Source organism: Rhyacophila brunnea, unplaced genomic scaffold (genome assembly GCF_057557595.1).
Source record: "Rhyacophila brunnea isolate RB1 unplaced genomic scaffold, BYU_Rbru_1.0 scaffold_2, whole genome shotgun sequence".
Classification (NCBI taxonomy): Eukaryota; Metazoa; Arthropoda; class Insecta; order Trichoptera; family Rhyacophilidae; genus Rhyacophila; species Rhyacophila brunnea.
The window spans coordinates 43,744,704-43,768,119 of record NW_028232859.1 but is presented as its reverse complement, the minus strand read 5'-3'; the positions used below and the strand labels follow the sequence as shown (position 1 = coordinate 43,768,119).

General features: G+C 30.0%; 1 protein-coding gene across 3 annotated transcripts in view; it reads left to right on the top strand.

The window, feature by feature from the left end:
• Positions 1-209: 209 nt before the first annotated feature.
• Positions 210-23,416, top strand: part of LOC147072358 (dicarboxylate carrier UCP2-like) — a 39,323-nt gene continuing 16,116 nt past the window's right edge. The window contains exons 1-2 of one of the 3 annotated variants that reach the window (XM_085947676.1): positions 210-237; positions 20,454-20,630. The gene's annotated coding sequence lies outside the window, so the exon portion shown is untranslated. Of the gene's footprint in view, positions 238-19,315; positions 19,426-20,453; positions 20,631-23,416 lie in introns of those variants that run through there. The other 2 variants (XM_085947677.1, XM_085947678.1) reach the window with 2 other exon arrangements.

Here is a 23,416-nt window from a genome sequence, read left to right as displayed (position 1 = left end):
CGATCAATCAAACGTCAGAGTGGCGTCATGTGCCGGTTATTGTTTTGTTTTTATATCATTATCAATTAAATTAGGCGGGCAGCTCTGCCCCCCACTTTGTGTTCGGGGGGCATGTCGGGCCGTGCCTCTATTCGCAGGTGGCACCCCGATACGACACAAATTATAACTTACGTATATTACGTATAAAACGCGGGAAATGTATTTCAGTCAGTTGCTTTTGTGCTACTAAGCGAACCGGTGAGTATGTTTTAGAATTTTTCTCATCCATTTTATATCAATCGCTGCTTCTTTTCTCAAATAAATGTAATAATATATGCGTCGGTGACAGACATTTAATAACATTTGATTTTTTTTTGTTTAATATTACTCTCAGTAAAAATATATAAAAAAACAGTGTACAATATTATTTATGTATTAGTTTAAAAAACATAATAGACAAACAGGTAATTTATTTAAGTGACTATTAGTGAAAAATATGTATGGAAGCCAATCTATCGATTCATTTATGGAGTGACGTTTATTTTTACTTCTTTATTTGAATAAATTAATTTATAATAGAACTTTCTTTTAGAAATTCCGCAGACGTTTTCATTCAAGGCATAATTTTTAGAATTAGCTTGTTTACAAACATTGTCGAAATCTATTTTTCATTTTTGCATCTTGTGCTGTAGGATTGTAAAAAATATAATATATTAATCATATTCTTCAGGATTTGCGTATTCTGAAATATATTTTGAGTTAAAAAATGTTTTTGTCAGCATGAATGTGATGAAAAGATAAACAGCAAAGTATTGTCAGTGTCAATTATTTATAGAATGAAGATCACGAAGTGTGCTTGGGAAATTCATAAAAATATACCCAGTGCTAAAATAGCATTACAATAAAATTGTTCATTCAATAATGTATTAATAGATAATTTATTATTGTACCTCGAAACCGCTAAAATAGTTATTGGTTATGGCTACTTTGAAAAAACTTAACGAACAATTGGGAATGACATTACAACGTATGTCTTTATGATGTGTGTAAATAGTCAATTTACCTACGGATCGTCTTATTCTTATTTAATGTTTAACATATTGTATAATGACGAATTGAAACAAGGTTTTTGTTAATTCTACAATTTATTTATGTTGCTACACACCCAGGTTTAGAACGATCTGTCTCTAAATTTAGCGGTTAAACCAAAACAAACAATATTATATTGGCGTTCTACCCAGCTTTGCCAACTTAGCGTTTTTTTTAACCAGATCAAGTATTTTTGACTAGGCATGTATCTGGCGTGTGGCGTTAAATCTAGCGTTTTTAGACACCGGAAACATCTTAAAACTTCTCATAATAAAGAATATTATACGAGATTTGCTTTAAAATCAACATGCTTATCTTTTGTACCTTAAATCTTAAAATAAATTAAATAAACAATAAACTAAATGATACATACAACATGATGACTAAACTTCTAACCTTCATTTATTTTATGACTTATACAATTCGAAATTCATCTTTGGTCTTGTAAGAACAGTCTTAACTGTTATTTTTTTAAAATGCTAGTTTTAGACACTTATTGAATTTAGAGAAAATATAGCATTTTTTTCTGCCAACTAAAGTAATTTTTTGATTATTTTATGAATTTTTAGCAGCACTGGTTTCACCACGATAATTTAAGACGAAAAATATTTCGGTATTTTCTATGTTAATAACTAGTACCTACTACCATCAAAGTGTATAGTTTCGTGTCACGGCCTGATTATAGTGGGCTTTGTGTTTTACAATAGTTATAAATAAAAAAAAAATGTTTTAAATTAGTGCTTAGTTAAAAAATAAAATTGTATACGTAGGTATGTATTTGATTCTCAATAGTGAATACCGGACTTGTTTTTACGATTTACACGTCCTGATCTATTTAGAACTGTATGCAACTAATCAGTAAACAGTCCTGTAAACATTTCTGCTAAATAATTATTTAATTACTTTGACACTGATAAAATATTATTATGTCAGCAAATAAAAATAAGTTCCTATCCGAGTTGAGTACTATGAAGGCCACAACTCTCACTTTATATAGAAGGGAATACAGAGTTAGTTAGTTGACTTGGATATCAGGAAATGAAATAATGAGTTGTTGCATTGAGGATTGGTGCTACTTCCCGACATTTGCGTAAAACCAATGTTGAATGTTGCATTAATTAATAGTAGATATGTACAATATAGCCCTAATCAGCATACAATAAACATAAATAAATTAATCATCACAGTTAAAAGTTTACCAAGTAAATAATTATTATTCTATTCGTTTTAGTGAATACCTACGTAGTCCATCTTATTAATTTAGATACGTAATAATTATTATTGATATAACTTGTAGCACTGAATAGCGATTTACAGAGTGGGCAACATTTTCGCAAGGGGCATCTAGGCCTGTCAGCATACTTAACTTACCTACAATTAAATTATTGTATTAATTAACTATTTATTTTATTCAACGAATAATTCACAAGATTTAAGAATGTAACATTCTATTTATTGAACATACGTAATTTTGAAAACACTTCCAAGAAAATATATTATTATCACCAATAGAAAAAATCTTTTTGAAAAAAATAGACGCCCTGCAGGAATCGAACATGCATCTCTCGGATATCGCGCTCATGCATATATACCACTATGCTAATAGCGACAAATTTTAACTTATGGCTTTTAATACTCTCTTAAGCGTTTTCAAAATTGAGCTACTATTGGCGATCGGCTTTTGTATTATTATTTAGTTTATGTGCATGGGCGCGATACCCGAGAGATGCAGGTTCGATTCCTGCGGGGTGTCTTACTATATTCAAAAAGATTTTTTCTATTGGGTATACTTAATATAATTTCTCGGAAGAGTTTTTAAAATTATGTGTGTTAAATTGTATTAAATTGATAAAAATATAATACAAAGTTGAACAAAATTACCCAGAATTATCTACTATGGTACATATGCATCGTTATTTATAGTAGATATTATTATTTAAACATCTGAATTTAAAAAAATATATTTACCTAATGAAAATCATCGGAATTGTGTATTATATAGGTAAATAGGTACTTATTAATTGTTTATGTGGCCAACTAAAAAAACAATAGGTGCTATTTACATGCTAAAATATTCATCAGGAAAATTTGAGAATAAATAATTGACATGACGAGTTTGACAATTATTTTACCACTTACATAATTCATTCTCATGTTATATTCCAATTGCGTGCTAATTAATGGTATATACACGTTAATTTTTATTTTATACGTATTATTAAAATGTATTGTTGAACTTTGTATTGTGCAGATATCGCATTGTATTTTATAATATTATAAGTTATAATCAAGAAGAGCCATCTGATAAATGAACGATATCTGCGAATTTACGATCGAGAATTGTGACTTGATACACGAAAGGCAAAGTACAAATTTTACGGAAGTCTTTAAAGATAACATATTTGCCGAACATTTTCATATTATGTAAAACCCACACTCACGAATCATGGTGATTGTTATAATATACTTGCTATATGTATCACCCACGACATATTCCCTGCTTACATCAGATAGTTTATTGTTTTTCCTTACCGCATAAAACGGTTGAAATTTACATACAATTATTTTTTGGTTAATTTGGGAATAAGAACGTCATATTGACCTATCTGAATAATCAAAATATTACTATACCTACTAGAAAAATATATCTGAATCGTTTGGAGTCATAACTCACATTTTGAAATTTTGTCGTTTTTGAGTTAAATATGATAAGTGATTCTAAATGCAGAAGAAGAGTTGGGTATTAAAAGTCACTTTAAATCATGTAAAAATCGTTGACAAAGTTCACTGTTGGTGTTATAATTCACATATTTCAAAGAATAATGTGAGTTTTGTTACCAAGGCCATTATAACCAATCAGGGAGCTTTATTTTTTATAGAATGCTGTATGTCTGCAGCGTTAGGAGAATTAAATATATTTAAAAAAAAAAATGTAAATCGACTCACTCACTCATTAATATTCAAGTAAGTTCAATACTTTTCTTCTAATTACAAAAAATAGTGCTCTGGTAGTTTTTTGCGATTATCTCAAAACTTGATTGTTTTAATATGTGAGTTATGACTCTAATCGTCTAAGCGTCTCACTGAATCGTTTGATTGAAATCACAGTAGAAATGTATATTGTGTACACAATATGTGAATAACAAAATTAAGCCCATGTTTATATACACATATTATTATTTAATACTTTCACGGTTGCAACATGTTTTTATTTTGCGCTATTTATAATCGTGTAACTATTCTTCTATTCTTTCCGCGATGTTTCGAACTCGTTGGTGTTGCTGTTCTCAAAAGAAATGTCGCAACGAGACCGTAACACCGAGAGATAGAGAAAGATGAATACACGGAGACGATTCAAAAATAAAATATAGTATTTACATAAACGAAATAAAAATTATACAATGATAACAATAATGTGTATATTATTGTTGCTTATTCGTAAGGGAAAATTCAGATAATATCAGGATTTTTCTCAACTATTACCGATAATGTGACGAAATATTTCTTCTCCGATATATACGAATTTAAATTCTTCGGCAGGAAGTTTATCTTCAATGTTAAATGCGTATTAGTTATAAAACAACTTGCATCGAAGAATTTCTTATTCTTATATAAATAAACATATTATACTAATGTGGCAAATGAGATAATCATTGAAATATAACTTCAACAACTTCATAATATAGTCGGTAAAAATTGTATGCCATCACAATTAATTCTCAATAAGCATGGTGTGATAAAATGGTAACCAAAAGATTCTGACAACTAAAGAAATTATGTTCTCTTATTAAAACCAAATAAATATAATATATTTACTTTAAAAGTATTCTTGTCTGTGTGAAAACAATAGAGATTTTAAACAATATAACACCTATAGGAGTAAACAGCCACATTGAGGTGCGATGCATTTCATGGCCCCCATATCCTAAAGCGGGCTCCCAGGCTACGATGTTTGGCATCTCCCCCCCCCAACCTATCGCTAAGATTCAGGACAATGTAATGTTATACAGTAGTGTTCCCAAATGGTATTCCGTGGAACTCCAGGTTCTGTGTAAAGTAGAAGGTATTCTTTGATTTTTAGCGATTTTTGGTATTTTTAAATAAATCCACTTGAATTGTCGGCACTCGGCATCATATTATGAAGCACTAATCGCAACCCCCTTTTGCGACAGCCAAGTAACATGTGACCCTTCGCCATATTTGATAGTAATTTTTATTAGTCAGGGGACATGCTAAAAATAATCATAAAATTAAAATCCATTTGTGAAATAGCGCCGCAGGCGACTTTTTTACTATTAGGGGAAATTTGTGATGTGTGTTTATCTCACTTAACTGGTCGACCCGCCACGCTAGGCCCCTCCTAAGCCCGGGCCCCCAGGCTAGAGTCCTGTCAGCCCCCCCATTGTGGGGGCCATGCTGTATTTACGAAGCTACATAATATTTTCTTAAAATACAATACATTATTGTTATTTTATACACGGATATATTTTTGTATAAAAATCTTCAATACGTTTCAAAATATATACAATATATTAAAATCAATGGAAAAGTGTAAACCAAGGAAGTGACAAAATATTATCCGTAATTTATTATAAATATTCAATTATATTTTTGTAAAATTTAATAAACGATGCGAATCTGTCGATGTTTCTTTAAGTATTTTTGTTGCTATCATTGTAGATAAGGTGTTTTCGATTAATTATTTAAAAAAAACACAAGGAATGCTATTTATATTTTTTAACATTTTTTATCATTTATATTTTTATATTGTTATTGTCGGATAACTGTTTTATTAACACGCAATTGATAAAACGTAATAATGTATTGTAAGTGATAAATCGACATGGAATTATTCATAAATAAATCATCCGATTTTTCCGCTACTGCTAATATCCAAAAGTATGTGCTCATCTCATCATGTTTATCTTATCGTAAGCATTTAAAAAAATATATATTATGTATCACCAATCGATAAAAAGGCTAAATGTTAAAAAAAAACACTTAATAATGCTGGTCACCATGTCAGAATATTCAAATAACATATAACAATATGTTTGTAATCTATGGAAGTGAAATAAAATAAGTAAATAGGAAATACCCTACAATGCTACAATATAATATGTATCTATAGCTTTTTTATAAGATATTTTTTTATATAACTTTATAAGCTGTGATACAATATTTTATTATACTAGTTAATTACGTGATATTATACTGTAGTGGCGAAGGGTGGAGGTAGGCTGTTAAGATCCGACATAAATAGTACACACTAAACTTTGTCAGTTAAACATATTTTTTTCATTTTACTAATACTACAATGTATAGATAGTGTTTGTTAGTTTTTAAATTTAATTAAACCCCGCCTAATCCAAGCCATAGTAGACAATAGTCAAAAAATATTCATTTATCAATGAAAAATATTTATAATTATGCCATTAAGACATTACATCATTTTAGATATTTTATAGATGGAAGAATATTTTTATCGAATATGTTTTGGTTTAGGCACGGCTTAATGAATTTAAAAACAACTAATGTTGTGTAACCGACACCATTCGTAAAAAGTATTCTTAATTCTAACTGAAAAAATGAAAAAGTGTGCACTATTTTGTAAGATCGGCCGTAGCATACTCTTAAACTATTATGGTTTGATTTAAACAGGGTTTGATTGAATTTTAAAAACTAACCAGCACCTGTAAATTGTATTTTTAGTTAAATGAAAACGAATAAGTACGACTGACAAAGTTTAGAGTGTACTATTTATGTCGAATCTTAACAGCCTACCTCCACACTTCGCCAGTGTATTATAGTATAATATGTTGAGTTAATAATAATAAGAGTATTACATACCCGTCGAAGTGACAGTTATTCTATTATTTATGTTACTAACAAAAATAAAGAACCAAACATAGCCACGATCAAAATATATCGTAGAGTTGGTTGTGTTAGGAATACTAATGTAATACTAATCCATTTTTTAAACTGCGGACTGTTTTCTGTCAGTAGGTCAATCAATGGTATACCAGTCTAGATACCTACAAGTGAAGTTTTAGACATCCACGTTTTTCATAAAGTGATTATTTTGACAAAATTAGACGCTCGACTTTTAAAAGGTATATTTTTTTTATTTAAACACTGATTATTTTACAACGTTTTTATTAGGTCGTATTCTTATTTTTCCGGTGGTTGTTAATCCAGTACAAATCTTGCAATCGATTTTAACTAACTTCCCGACTAGCTAGACATTTGAAACTTTTAGAATATATCAGAACACGATGCCAATGCATTTTTTCAATACTTTTAGCCATCTTTAAGTAGAATTTTCAGTTAATTCTGTTTTGTATGAAAAGTTATTTCGAAAAAAATCCGTTAAAAGAAAAACACTATTATTGGTTGCTAGGGGGCTGGGGTCCTAGCAACTAAATTATTAAGGTGACGCATCAGTGAAACGCCAAATAATTCTCAACTGTACGCGCGACGAAATTTTGTACTCGCTTCGCATTCATAGAGAGAACGTTGAGTCAGACATACGTCACTTTGCTGCGTGATGGCGACGGGCCAATTAATTCTAAAATCGTGTAAAGATGACTAAAAACGTAAAGAAAACATGTCAATGAATATATTATTATTGTTACTAATAGAATAATAAACAGAACGTAAAATGGACGTATGTTGGATTTATATGAGAAATAATATTTCGTTTGACAGGCGTCTTTTGCACCCGCAACCCGCAATCCGCACATCGCCTAGCAACGATCTTTTTAGACCGTGCCTCAACTAATGCATGGCCTTAAGTGCGTTACTATGGAAATCAATAGGAAATGTCAAAATGACATTTCAGTATTCTATATTTATTCAGTATTTCTATCAAGTACAATTTTTTTTGATCGTTAAAGCTAGTCAAGTCAAATTTATATGATTCAACAGAAAATTTAAAAACGTTGTATATAAAAAGTTCTTTTTATCTTGTAATTATTCATTTGTTGCTTCAATTATAGGTTATTAGATAATTTTTAAAGGGCATGTACAAAAATAATTTATTGTTAAATTATAATGCGACTTGATTTATGTAAATATTATTACAAAAAACAGGGAATGAATACTTCCGCGTAAACAGTCGCTACTCGCTACGGTTATTTTTTCTTTAAAATACTTTTGGCATACAAACAAGATTTCTCGAGGCCACCATGTGGCTAAGAAGGAATCACGAATGTAAGTCAAACGTTTCTAATAGTTCGCGGAATGACAAATGTAATGTGCGTTAATTCGTAAGAAACCCTTTCAATCAATATTGAATGAACTATAAAATTTGTGTAGTTACTTATTGAATTGTTTTTCATTTCAAGTGAAACGAGAAGAAAATTAAGCATGAGAAATGCAGTTTTCATTGATTTATTATTCATCAAAAATAACACGAATAATTTAAATATTATAAAATTGAGACTAGATTGGATCGTATTATTCGTACCTATATACACTAAGATAGATATTTTTATAAACTACGATAATTAATTATTACAAATAGGTTCAACTGTGACTGGGTCGTGTATGTAAATTTCTACCGAACTAAGCCGCATTTTTAGTGAAAATGATAACCGGTCTATTAAAAAATACAGTAAAGACAAATTTATTACCTAAGGGCTAAGACACAGCGCTGCAAATTGCAGTAAATTGAAGACAAATGGCGCTACAAGTTGCTGCATTGACGTACATACTAGGTCGGTTTGAATGTGCCAGATGTATGATATGCAAAGTAAGCCCTAAGTTGAAATCAATATATTATTTAAAATATAAATCGCCCATTAAAATTCTTCGTGAACACGAATATCATTGTCGCTTTCCCTCCACGTATTATTTAATATAATATTTTCATAAATAAAAATAGGTTCTACATTATTTAAAAGTACCTATAGTATGATACCTCTATGACATTCGTTTCAGCAAGTGACATGCTATTAAAATTTGACTATAGAAGTCAATGTTGTTGAATTTGACTAAATTAAACATCGATATTCAATTGTGTACAAAATGTGGGATACCTAGTTCAGAAGTCGAACGGTATAACTAGAAAGAATCTCATGAACTTGTTGTATGATGGTTACGGTGACCTTCATTTAAAAGAACAGCCCTTTTGTTTGAACATGGTTTCATTTAGATAAGTATATTATTTTTTTTCTGAAAAACCCAATCAAACTCAAAATCGAATGTTATTTTTTACCGAACCTCCAACCCGAAAATACCCGACACCTTGGAGATTGATATCTATTGGACGTAGGTTTTTTTTTTTAAATATCAAAACTAAGGACGGACAATTTGAAGTATAGTTAGACATGTACGTTTATTTAAATATTACATTATATAAACTATTATATAATATTAACGTAAATATACCTTGCCGTTTCCAAAACAATTCCGGTGTGTTATTGTTCACCTCCAAATCCCGAATCCAGACGAAAAAAACCAGACAACAAAATAAAAGTGACATTTTGCTATTCACTTACCAAAATGGAGGGAAGTGATTATTTGTCTTGATTTATCTGTCTGTAACGCATGCACACATACACACTCCCTCTCTGTCTGCGCATTGAACAAATTGAACCAATTGAGCGCATTGACGAGAATGTTTGGTATTTTTATCCATGTAGGTACAATACAATATGTCGTGTTTTTACTTTCACATATACTTAATTCATATTATTTTGTATTATAATGGAAATGCTTTCGTTTTGGTACAAGTCCAACATGATCTGTAGTTGAAATGTATGTAGTGATTAATAAAAAAAATAACATAAATTAATAATTAATTCAAGTTTTATTTTAGCAATATTTCTATGATTACAGGGCTCGTAATGGACCGGAGCTCACCGGAGCGCCGCGCCGTCCCGGTTCATGAAATCGGCAAAATTATCGCTCCGTCTCGTGGACAAATTAATTTGACCGTCTGAGCTAGATAGGCCGTATAACAAAAAATCGAACACACTTATTTTTTTTATAAAATATACATACAATTAAATAACTATGTTATTTTTTTCTGAAAAATATCGAGAGCGCTGTACCTACAATTAGTAATTTATAGAATTGCCCGATTGTATGAATCGGCGTATGACAGACGCGCGCGATCAGTGTAGAAAATTATTATCTGAAATTTAGTATTTTTTCAGCGTCAACTTCATATATTTAGGCTTCGTCTATATAGAAAAGGGTTTCTTCACGTCTTTGCATAATTAACTTTAGCGTAGGTAGTGTAGCAGGCAATCATCTAAATTGCGCTGAATTCAAAATGCTCTCAAAGTAACACCGATTAATATTTTTGGATATTTAAATTTGAAAAGCAAAAGAAATTCAGCATATTATCGCGATCCAATTTATGTATAAAATTTAGGTATGGGTTAAGAAAACTGTCATTTGACTTGTTATGATATTTATAAACTATTTATTTTTATTAATTTTTACTTATCTATCTACCAACAAGATTATAAGATACATTGTTTAGGTTAAATTCAATGTTAAATATGAAATAAAATGTCCAAGATAAGATCTTATTGTTGACATGAAAACATGTTTCTTATTTTCTCTAGAACAAAATACTCGTACTAAACCTTGATGTAATATATTATTTTGGTAGCAATGGTGCTATTTTACTCGAAATGCAGTTGGAATGCGATTTGTAGCCGTGATAAATTACTTGATTTTGAGAATAATGACCGAGTTGCTTAACTGATTTAATTTTGGCATGGCAACTAGATTATATTTCCACGCATTTATGAACGACGACAATAGTGTAATTGTCAGTGCATTTCAGGTAATACATACCTACCTATAATCGTCTACGACAATTTTAACATCTGCCGAAATCTCATTAATAAATACCAACATTCAAGATTAACCGGTCAATGAATTTTATTTCAATTAATGTGATGGAAAAAAAACGGTACTACAATCTGTGATTATAACAAATTACATAATTATTACATTAATACCTTTCCTAATGATATAGGAATGCTGCAATGTCAATAGTTTGGCCCTACCAAAGGTTAGCTATTCAAAAACTAGTTGGTAATGAACTTAAACTTTTGAAAATGTCAGAATTTGGGTCGTTGGCCTAGTGCCAGTGTGAATATTATTGTATGCATATTATCTAAGTAAATTTCACATTTAGACTTTAATAATGACCTAATCGTGGACAAAATTAATAATAATTATTGAATTACTGACTACGTCATACTAATTAGTTTAATGATCGTATCTGTATATAGTATGAATGTAAATTATCTCCTCGCGACGGAAAAGCATGCACATCAGCGAATTAAATTCGATTTCGTTGATTTGGAAACGCAAATAATTATCAAAATGGGATCTACATAATATTGTATAGATATACCGCCCTACTAGGCAATCCAACCCGAGCCAAAATTCTGATCCCGGGATTTCGGGATTACAATTTGACAATCCCGGGATTGGCATTTTTTCCATTGTTAATATAAAAAATTTATATTTACAAATAACATTGATAAAATCGGTCAAAAATAAATCTAGTATGATTTATACTATTTAAGACATTTATTGTTAATATTGTATACGTTCAATCTTGGAAATACATAAGTTTAATGGAGTAAATAATATTGTAATATAAATAATAATGTGAATTTAATATGAGATTGCTGTTTCTGATAGTAAAGACTTAATGAATGGGTTAGCGCGATTTAAAATAGTAAAGCAAATCATGGTGTACTTATGGCCTTTCCGCTTCATAATCAGCCAAATATGAAAATGCTGTAAAACGTATGAGATCATGGTGGAATTACTTTGTTAATAGTGCGAAGCATTGTTTTTTCCAATCTTTCTCATTTTTATTAATTTATGTGAAAAAATAAAATGAATCGGCAACTTACACATGGGTATAAATCAAACTTCATTCAAACTCAGTTTATTTCTAATGTAGTTATTTGTTATTAAAAGTATTTTTTCTGTTATATTTTCGTTTTTATTTTATTTCCATAAAAATTAATAAAAAAATCAATCCCGAAAGTTTCGGGATTATGTTTATCAATCCCAGGATTCATAGGTATCGAAAATAGTTCGGATCCCGAGATTGGAATCCCTACGCCCTACTGCACATCAAATATTATGGGTAATTGATGCACATTAAATTTGAACATGTACCTATGTAAAGTGAAATCCGCCCAAAAACAGCATGGGTTATTTTTATTATGTGGTTTTAAGAATATTAATTCCTTATTAAATATTAAATCCATAAATAATAATGAAAGATCTTAAATCAATAATAATTCCCAGTTTGTGAGCATGTGTGTAATATTGCAAATTAATAAAATTGTAATTTTTTTCCATATTCAAAATTAACATTTCTCAATAACCAAGATATTTTCAAAATGTCCTTATTGACATAATAATATACTCGATATTTGCTAACAATGAATAAAATTTTTTTTTTCTAGAGATTTCTTGAGATTACCGATAAATCGAAATTATTATGACATTTCCCTTTTACGTATTTTTTTCATTCAGAATCAAGGTCGAAAGCTTTTTTATTTTTAGGTCTTCCGACCAAACATATTTTTAGAATATATTATTCCGTTGAAGAATAATTATAGAAACCATCTCTCGATATCTCGATTATTTCTTGAGAAATTAAAATTCTCGATATTTTGGAAAACTAATTTCTCGAGATTGGTATTTTATTATTATTATTCTCGCGACGAGATTTCTCTATAACAACTTTTAGTTCGGAGGTCTTTGTCTTGGGGGTAATTATTGTCCCGGAACCCTGTAGAGGAGTGTAAAATATGACGTGTCATGAAATAGTAGTTTCCAAGGTAATTCGTACTTACACGTTATTATTTTTGGATACCTGTACTCAAGTCGATAAAAATAGTACTGCTAAAAATATCAAATAATGTAAATTGAGCGGTAAGTTGTCGTACTTAATTAGTTTGATGTGTTGGGATGCAAAATGGACTGCGTTATTCTGTGATAAAATTAGTTAAATCTCGTATTATCAAATCGATGAAACGGAAAGAAGTCTCATACAATTTGCTGGCAACTCTCCAAGATTCATATCAAGTTAAGCCAAATTACATTACGGTCGAGAAGTAATATTATACTGATTTTATCTGCATACCGAATGATAACGGTGATACAAAATTTATGTTCTGCAATGCATTTCACTAATACCTAAGAACAATAGAATGTCACGTGTGACGTTAATACATACATTTAAAATATGTACACTAATGCATTGATAATAATATATTCAATATGTATGTGTTTCCAGTGAACAAAGATATATAATTATGATTAAAAATGAAAAAAAAAATAACCCAGACTACTAATTGCATTAAAGTATATTTTAAAATTATTTTTTTGATTAAATCAATCGCGATGTAGTAGGTGTGTCACTGGTTTATATATATGCACTATAATTACATAAGTATAATAATATATTTATCTACCTAAAATAGCATATAAATGAAACGGTTGGAGACAAATATTATACTATATTGGCTTTTCCCGTATTGGTATTAGTACTGATATTGCTATCAAAGTCCACGAAATAAAATTCCTATCGTAATAAATGGTAATTTAGAACTGCTACTCTGTTGATTGACCTGTAAATCAAATGATTTAAAGTGTAATGTTAAATAATAGCTCCAAAACAAAAATGTGGTCAGAGAAGATTTATCTTTCGTCTTTACAAAACAATGTGTCTAATGGTAAGACAGTTGAGAAGGAGAGAGAGACACAGTACAAATTACAAACAATACAATACAATACAAGTTACAAATATATACTTTTAGAGATATACAGTATTTCGTGAACAAAATGATTCTAACGATAGTCATAATTTCTAATTAATTTTATAGATCGTTAAATGTCATTGATTATAAAGATTTCACTTATTAAAAAAACATGTTAGTCGACAGGCCATTGTTTTTTTTATGTCAAAATAACCGTAATACTTTCAGGAAAACAACTCTCACAAATCGATACATTTTAAAATCTACCGGAACGATCTTTGGCCGAACTGTTTCTTTCTTTCTAATCGATCCACTGTCGGTTTAAGACTTCTCTTCTTCCAATATTTTCTTTTTTAACTTCTTCTCTTCTTTTAAATTTTTATTTAAAAATAAGTAAGATTTTTTCATTTGCTCAACAGTCCGTTTCTGATCATACATGAACACCATCAATCATACACCTAGGAACATAGCTGTGAAGGTTTCCTTGTATAACGATTATTAAATTATTGATGTTAATCGCGGTTTTGTTGAAGGCGAAAAGTTTAGAATAAAACTAGCAAAAAAAAATTTGGGTGCTTGATAAGAAATACAAAAGATGGTTGACAACCATCTTGCAGTAGTTACATCTACTTATCCTGTCCTAGTCGTATCATGGATTCCAGCAGGATGTATTCAGAATAAAATGTATATTTATAGATAAACCTCAATAATTTTATATTGTCGTTCTCAAAAGTTTGACGATCGCTTTGATGTAATTACTGGGAGCAATATTCACTGTTTGGAGTTTGGACAAGACAGACATCGATTGCGTAGAATATTTTGTCACTTGGACATGTATATATAATTTTATTATTATGTGCTTTGTCATTTCGTTTTATATTTATTAACAATTTAAAAACAATAATAACAATATTATAACATTTATAACAACCAACGAAGGACAATTATTTATTGTTTTTTAGTTGTGAATTTACATATGTAATAATCATAAAATATGTCACGCGATAGACTATCTATGTAGGCACATAATTGTTACTGTCTCCAAAATATTTGTTAAAGAATATACTTACCAGAAAGCTGATAAAAAATAAACGGAATAATATTTGAAAAATATTACTTACAGTATAATATAGATTTCGTCATTGTAGTGTATGCGATCTACAAAAGCTACAATTCCTATTTAATATGTAAATTCATATGGATTAGTTTTAAAAATCAAAATAGTTCACAATTAATTATACTGTAGAGACACCGAATGAGCCACAAGCAATGTCAATGCACTTCAGACTGGTATATGCTAAGAACAAGCTAGAACTGAGACTGTCAATTGCAATTTGAAAAATTACAAAAAATGATATTGTATCAAACAGTCTCGTATCGAAAAATATTGAGCCTCTATTAAATTCTCTCGATGTTTCCTTCTATTCGTCGTATTTCTAAATGAGATGACATAACTTATCTCCGTTTTTTGGTATGTTTAATTAAATAGAAATGCAAAGCCAGTCATGATTGACCAAGAAATTGAAGCCAGTGTTTTATGACTACATTACGGTCAAGTCATAAAATGCAACCGATACAAAGCCTACGGAATGTCCTCAAATATTACCAATTTACATGACACACAGACGTAACTATTGAAAATAACATATTATTTAACACGTGCTTAAGTTTACGCCATATGTCTCCAGTCTCCTCACTCGAGTAGTTCTTAGTTTCACACCCTGAAGGTGACGCACTTCCCATTATTTTTGTTTTCCCCAGTAGGTATCAAATTATAAACACACATTTATTCATCGTATTGATTTGAAGAGAAAATAAATTTAAAAATTATAGTCCAGTACCTAAGTGATGTACACATTAAGTAGATTTCTGTGATCTTTATTTCAATTGGAATATTATATAATAATCTATTAACGATATAATGTTAAATCAGCACTCGGAATGGAAAAGTTTACGAACCGGAGCGCTCGACAGTTTTCTGAAGAACAATACATAGTTATCATAGTTAGAAGACATAGTTATCAAATTTTATGTGTATTTCATAAAAATAAGTGTGTTAGATTTTCTATTATATGGTCTATCTAGCTCAGACGGTCAAATTATTTTTTCCACGAGGCGGAGCGATAATTTTATCGATTTCACGAACAGGAACGGCGCTCCGGTCCATTTCGAGCCCTGTGTTAAATAATAAACGAGCGGTGTGCGGTTATTTTTTCTTATAGGGATGCTATAAGAAATCATATTATATACCCATTATTTACTGTAGATATGGTATTCTAACAAATTTACTCTTAGCAGGCGTGGTGATAAAGTAGTCGTAGTTTAAAAAAATCTTTACAAAATATTAATAATATAATACATTTAGAAGAAGTAGAGACAAGTAAAATTCATCACACAATTGCACAATAAATGCATGATATTACCTACTTTATCGATTGTTTATGGGCATGCTGTGCAGTGTGCACCTATCTATAGCATCTACGGACCGCAAATCTCTGGTAAAAACCGAATAACGTAAGAATTTAATTAATTACATTGTTGCGATGCGGTAGGTACGCCACTTCTCTCAACTCTATCTCAATTGTCAATATAATAAATCTCATACATTATGTTGATAATATTATTACTATTAATTCGATTTATAAGCGATAAGAATGACGCAAAGCAACAAATCAAGTTCCCCCCATCCCCTTTCACTCTGAAGGTTGCCTGAAAATCGCCCACACATTTATAACACGTTCAGAAACCGAGAATATCTAAAAACATGATAATTGCCAGTAAAATAAAGTAAAGTCACCATCAAAATATATTAACTGATTTCAATGATTGGATGATGCAATACAATATTCTGAAATAATATTGATATAACATTTCGATTATTTTAGCACTTTTTGCTATTATAATTAATCATCACCATCAACTAGGGTCGATCCACTGCTACTTCCACACTTTTCGATCCCTAGTGTTTCGCTGCCATGTACGTCCACCGTTCGAGCCCCTAAGATCGTTTACATAGAGGTATTAAATAAAAAAAGGGGTAAGGATCGGCTTTCTCATACAACTGAATGAAGCAGGCCAACAATAGCCGATAACTTACGAGAAATAGCGACGCAATAAAAAAAATGCAGGGCATCACGGAGGATTTACTTTGGTCATTATAACGTACCCATATATTATAATGTTAACGTGGAAATTTTGCCGTAAATTGATTACCAGCCTGCCTCACCATACTTTTTCACCATACTTGCCTGCTTCACCATACTTTCATATAAACTGCCGTTCCTAGGTCGTTTAGTACCCCTTGAGTACCACTGTATGACGGTATTTATCATTGCTCGTTGACCTTTATCACATCGCGTACTCTTGTATGATACGTTATCCATTGGTTTATTTTATAGTCTTCCCGCGTTATGCCCAATATACGCACCTTTCCATGCCCCATTACGCTATTCGTATTATATATGTTACGCCGAATGTGCGAAATTGACTATTACTTACATGAAATGGGCTAAATTTTGGCTAATTTATGTAATAGTCAAGCCTGTTGCCTTATTCATGAATTAGGTAAATTTTCTGCCGAGTACGTGAATTCGCCAGGGTATGGAATTCTTAAACTGTCAACATGACAGTAGAAAAAGTAAATTTAATACGGATGGTTTTATTAGTTATAATTGGAAATTATATAATATTATTATTATAAGGTTAGGTTGGGTTAGGTTAGGTTAGGTTAGGTTAGGTTAGGTTAGGTTAGGTTAGGTTAGGTTAGGTTTTGTAATTCTGAATTATTCAACTGAATGTCCATTTTGAGGTTAGCTAACAAGTGTCAACAAACTATCACAAACATACAATCGACCATTGCACGATTGATACCCAAGCACGAATCAATTGATACCCAAGCACGAAGATTTTTTTTTGCGCATAGTAAATGGATATGAACGTCATTGTAGTTATTGATTGGTATATTTTTATATTATAATCAATGACATTTGACACATTTGGTTAGTTTGATTAGTTGCAAAAAACACCACCGGAGCGCGACCATCTATTTTGACCATAGATAATACACGTACATTTTGACCAATGCATGAGCATTTGACACATTTAGTTTAGTTGCAAAAAATACCACCGTAGCGCTACTATCTAATTTGTCCAATGCATGAACTAGGCAGAAAAATTACTGCAGAATTCACGCACTCGCCAGATATTTTGTCTAATTCATGAATAAGGCAACGGGCTTGCATTTTTCATGATTTAGGCAAAATTTTGCCCAATTCATGTAATAGTCAATTTCGCACATTCGGCGTAACATATATACTATTAGGTATAATTAGTATTGTAGTTGAATACTGAAAAATGTTTTATATATTTCGTCAATATTTTTTTAATCCACCAAATATAATAATTGTTTAATATAATACGATAATAATAGTGTTGATACTTTAGTATTAAATAATGTTTGTGTAGTTATCACGAAGTGATATATACATTTTCTAAAATTAAAATGAATTACTGCCAAGTAAAAAACAGACCGTTTGAAGAAAATTACGATGTATTGTTAGCTAAAGAAATGTTCAATTTAATTTTAATACCTACGTACGTATGTAACTGCAAAAATAATATTCTTTCAATATCCAATGACTTAATGAATTGAGATTAATTGAAATAAAACACAAGTAGCTAGTTCTTATTCCAACTAGTTTGATAATAATCAGGAAACTTTTCGTCTGCTTCAATGGGACATCATTCGGTCCTGATTATTAATTAAAAAGTACTGCATATTGTGTTTTATTTTAATTAATACAATGTTTTTCCACGAAGAATTGACAGTTAACACCGCAAAAGAAGAAAAAATACTAAACAGATCAGAACTTCGTTATTTTTTAAAAACTACATTCAATTAAAACCATGTAAACTATAATTAGCAGTGTATGATTGAAAAGTCAAATATATTCTGGGTTAATATTTTAAAAGAATCTTTCAATTTAATAACGTCAAGAAAGTGTTTTTTTTCTAACCTAAAAACAAAATGTAACTTAACAAGATACACGATAAGCTGTTGAGAAGTTCGGTTAGTTATAATAGGTATTGTATTAATTGAGTTACAGATTGGCGGTAGATTAAAGGGATTAATTCAACAAATTCAATGATTTGTACGGAAAGTGTTACAATGGGTCTACGGCGTAGACCGTAGCAGCGTAGGCCCAGATCGACCGGCGTCGGCGTTGGTCGTGCGTCACACACCCAACTAGTATAACGTTTGTAGCCGTACTTTTCACGTATTTAACCTAAGTTTATTTGTGCGAACGCTCGCCAGTGAAGACCACTGAAACAAATCGATCGCCACGAATTTACGACACAATGTATAAATATATTGTTCGGAAGGAGTGAAGTACATAATTGTGTTGAAGTCGTGTGTAATCGTCTACAAACATATTCGTCGGGTGTCGACTTGCGAGAGTGTCTAAACATTGCTATGTAATCACATCACAGGCAGTGACAGTTCAGTTGTGTACGGAAAGGTAGAGAAGTTATGGGTCAGTGTGTGTGTTCTACTACCTATATTATTTTGTGGAGTAGTTTTCACATTCAATTTTTGTGTTTGGTCAGTAAACATGCTATGCATATGTAGCATTACCTAATTATTCATGAATTTCGTTGGAAAATATCCAAGCGTACCGAAATTTTGTATTGTGATTTACTCCTAGTAATTATTTATTACGAAACAACACACGTGGTTATGTTTATTTTTATGGTTAGCTTTTCATAATATTATTAATCGATCGCAAAAAAATATTTAACTTTGATAAACAACTTTTTGAGTCAATTATTCTATATTACATATATTTTTTTTTTAGAATTATTAATAACCATGTCTTTGCTTTTTCGTACAAGGTGGTTGTTAGTAATTTTGAACAATCACAAATACCCAGGCTTTGATGTCCTCGCCGGGAATCGAACCCTGAACTCTCGGGTGGAAGGCCAGCGCTTTACGCACTGCACCACGAGAGCCGCCTCTCTATTACATATTGTATTTTATTGTTCTATTGAAAATGATTAATATATATTATATGTAATAATATATATAGGTGTACACTAAGAATATGTATTTCATTATTTACATATATTGAATTGAAATATTTTTTGTTAACTGGGAAAACGTTTGTATATAATTTATATTATAATAATGGATGACAAAATGTAGTGTGGAAAGTAAAACATATTATATGAGGTTATAATACGGCATTACATATTTTAAGTAATTATTATTCACTTAGTATAAACTAGCATTTGTACTAAAATATGTTATACGTATCCATTATTGTTGAGTAATGGATATTTAAAATAAAAAAAAATAACGGATTACGTATTTAATAATTGTGTTACTATTAATATATGAACAGAAATCTACTTATATTTTCATCATTACGTATTCATTACCTGTATATTAAATTGAAGGTTAAAAACAGATTATACACTGTTTTGTCAACTTGTTTTGAAAGCAGTAAATATTTGAAATTATGACGTGGGAGTCAGTGTTAATAGTTTTGTTTTGCTGATTTTTTACCTTGTTTTTATGAAATACATTATGGCGGTTTGTTATATTATATTTTATTTTCTCTTTGATTTCAGGTGGTAGTATGAGCTACAGGGTGAGCCGATACCAGTTCGTATCCCTGTCGGCAGCGCCTTGTTTGGCACTTAGTATACAGAACACATACAATCAGGATTTCAGAGAGCGAAGTCACTTTAACTAAGTAGCCTGATTACCCTGTGCTAGAAGTGTTATACAAACTCATATAATCTATGGTGAGTTTAAACCTTAAGTTAAATTAATAACTATTTGTGAATTGAATAAGTACTAATATACATATATTTAGGTTAGATATCTTGTATTTAAAATTTAAAAAAATAATATGTTTAGCAAATTAATAAGAGTTTATTTTGTTTTGTTATTATAAATAAAATATTACGAGTTTAATATTAATACAATAAGTGTGAGTAATTTCTAAATATCATACGATGTGAGTGTAATGCTTATATATTTTATTATGGACTAGGCACCGATTATTACATTAAATTCTCAAGATACTTGAATAGAAAAATGGTGGAAAAGTGGGTTAAAAACATGTGAAATATTTATACGTATTCTTTAGTAGTCCCAAAATATTAATATAACTCACCGTTTATGTTATTGTGTGAATTTATACTTAAATCGTAATAATATCTTACATATTGTTTCATACAATCAATCACAATTATTTTCTCATTTACGTGAAGGCCATTTAATTCACATATTACACGAAACATTCTTTGTAGTATTTGATCATTTTCAGGATTATTTTTTACCGATTTTCCTGATACATTTAATATGTAATGTAATAAAGTTATATTTATGTTGAAGTTTAGAAATATTAGTATTTTGATTTTGTATTATATTGTCTTTGTGGCATTGTTAGAGAGAGTCGAACGTTGTCAAGGTAAAAGTAAATTCATACGTACATAATTATCTGAAAAATGCAAGTCACAGCGCAAAAGTCGACTGAAACATATTAATATTATGAAGGTATATGAAAATTCTTTATTACTTTTGTAGACATACGACGAGTAATGTGAAATGTGATTATTTTGTATCGGTATGAAATATATCTTTCTACAAAGCATGGCAACACGGAAATTACAATGAATATAACAATTTCGAGATACTACCGGGATAATAATTTAGAAACACAGTCATAGCTTCTTTGTTAAGATGATTCTGATATTTACTTTGTTGTGGATGTGAAAATGTTTTTATAATGTAATACCACAATAAAAAGTCTAGATTTGGGGTTACTAATAATAATATTAGGTGTTGTATTATTAACTATTGTTTAATCATAATATTATAATCTTATTAATGTATAACGTGCATCTATAAATACATTTAATGGTTCAATTGACAAATAGTGTTGATGATAAATTATTGATAATAATCGTGTAATGAAACTCCTGTGACAATATTATGTTCACGATTAGTTTAATTGAACAATATTGATGATGCGAAGTGAGTTACATGATATGCTAATTTATAATACCATGTTGAATAACAAAATAAATTGTTGTTTGGTTTTGAATGACAAAAAAGAACGATATTTTTAAAATTAATTGCGCTTGAACTAAAAAGTGCACATGTTAATGGATATACAAGGTCAATTGGTTGATACGCAAAAAAATATTTGTCATATTCGTGGGATTGAATAATTAAGAGTGAATTTCGCGACTCGTAAGCAATACAAATTCAGTATATCACTGTTTATTTACGTTTACTATTATATTGCTTGCTTCATGTTTCGATGAAAGTTTGACAAGTTAGGTAAAAAGTTTTCTCAGATAACTTCAGTTGATATTTTTGCCAAAATAGGTATTACTGTCATTTTCTTGCTTCTTTACCAAAAACTACTGTGTTAATACATCCAATCTTAGAAGCTAGACACTTTTTTATCATAATTTAAAATTAACGTGTAGGTATACCCATAATACATTTAATCGTAAAAAATAATTCCTTTACAATGCGTAGGTACTTACTTACCTATCAATCAATATTTTGACATATTCGTATTTATATATTGTGACGTAAAAAATATTACGTTACAGAAAGTAATTGAAGAACTTAGGACGTTAAATGGATAGATTATCAACCTATTTCAATTTTGTTACATTGACATAAATTTCTTCAATATCTATTCTTTAAATAATGCCGTGTTTTCAAAAGTATAATATGCCAAAAGAAAATATTGACACCTGTTTACTTATTGGTAGACTTACAAAAATATTCTCGTCTCAAGTCTCAAAAACAATTAGAAAATCAAATTAGATCTGATGCAACAAAAGTAACGCACTTGAAACCCTGTGAAATTATGTAGAATCCAAGTTGGGAATGACGTGAAATTCATAAGACAATAATATTTTATTATTATGTTATGGATATTGCAATTTTCTCTACTAGTGGAAATTACAGGATTCCGCTTAATATATTGATGAAGAAATCCTGAATTTGAAATAAGTTTTTGGCGAAAAAGACCATATTTTTTCCACTAAAAAATTAAAAACATCGAATCCGACATTCCGACTTTGAGAGAATGAAAAAAATCGATGGCTATAATAACAGTCCCTATAAACTTAATTATCAATACAAAATGAAGTGGTATTAATTATGAAATTTCTTGTACTTATGTTTTTTTGTTAGAATAAATTCATATTTTGCCGGTACTAGGCACTTTTTCTAATTCCGAGATCTCGGAATTTTAATTCCGTAATCCAGGAATTAAAATCACTAGTCGGCATTTATATGTATGGTTATGTTGTAATTTATAACTTCGTATACCTACAACCATTCTACGTCTAAACTTCACAAATAAACATGTGTATATTAGGTACTTTAACTTTTTTTTAAAATTATCTGTTACTGTATACACGTTTAGTTCACAGCCGGTTGATCATTAATATAAAAAATGTAACTGAATTGCGTCTGTAAAAATAACTGTAATATTTTTAAAACGCTTCCGTTTTTCAGCTGATTCTTCGAACTATCACTTGAACAATTCAATGTATTT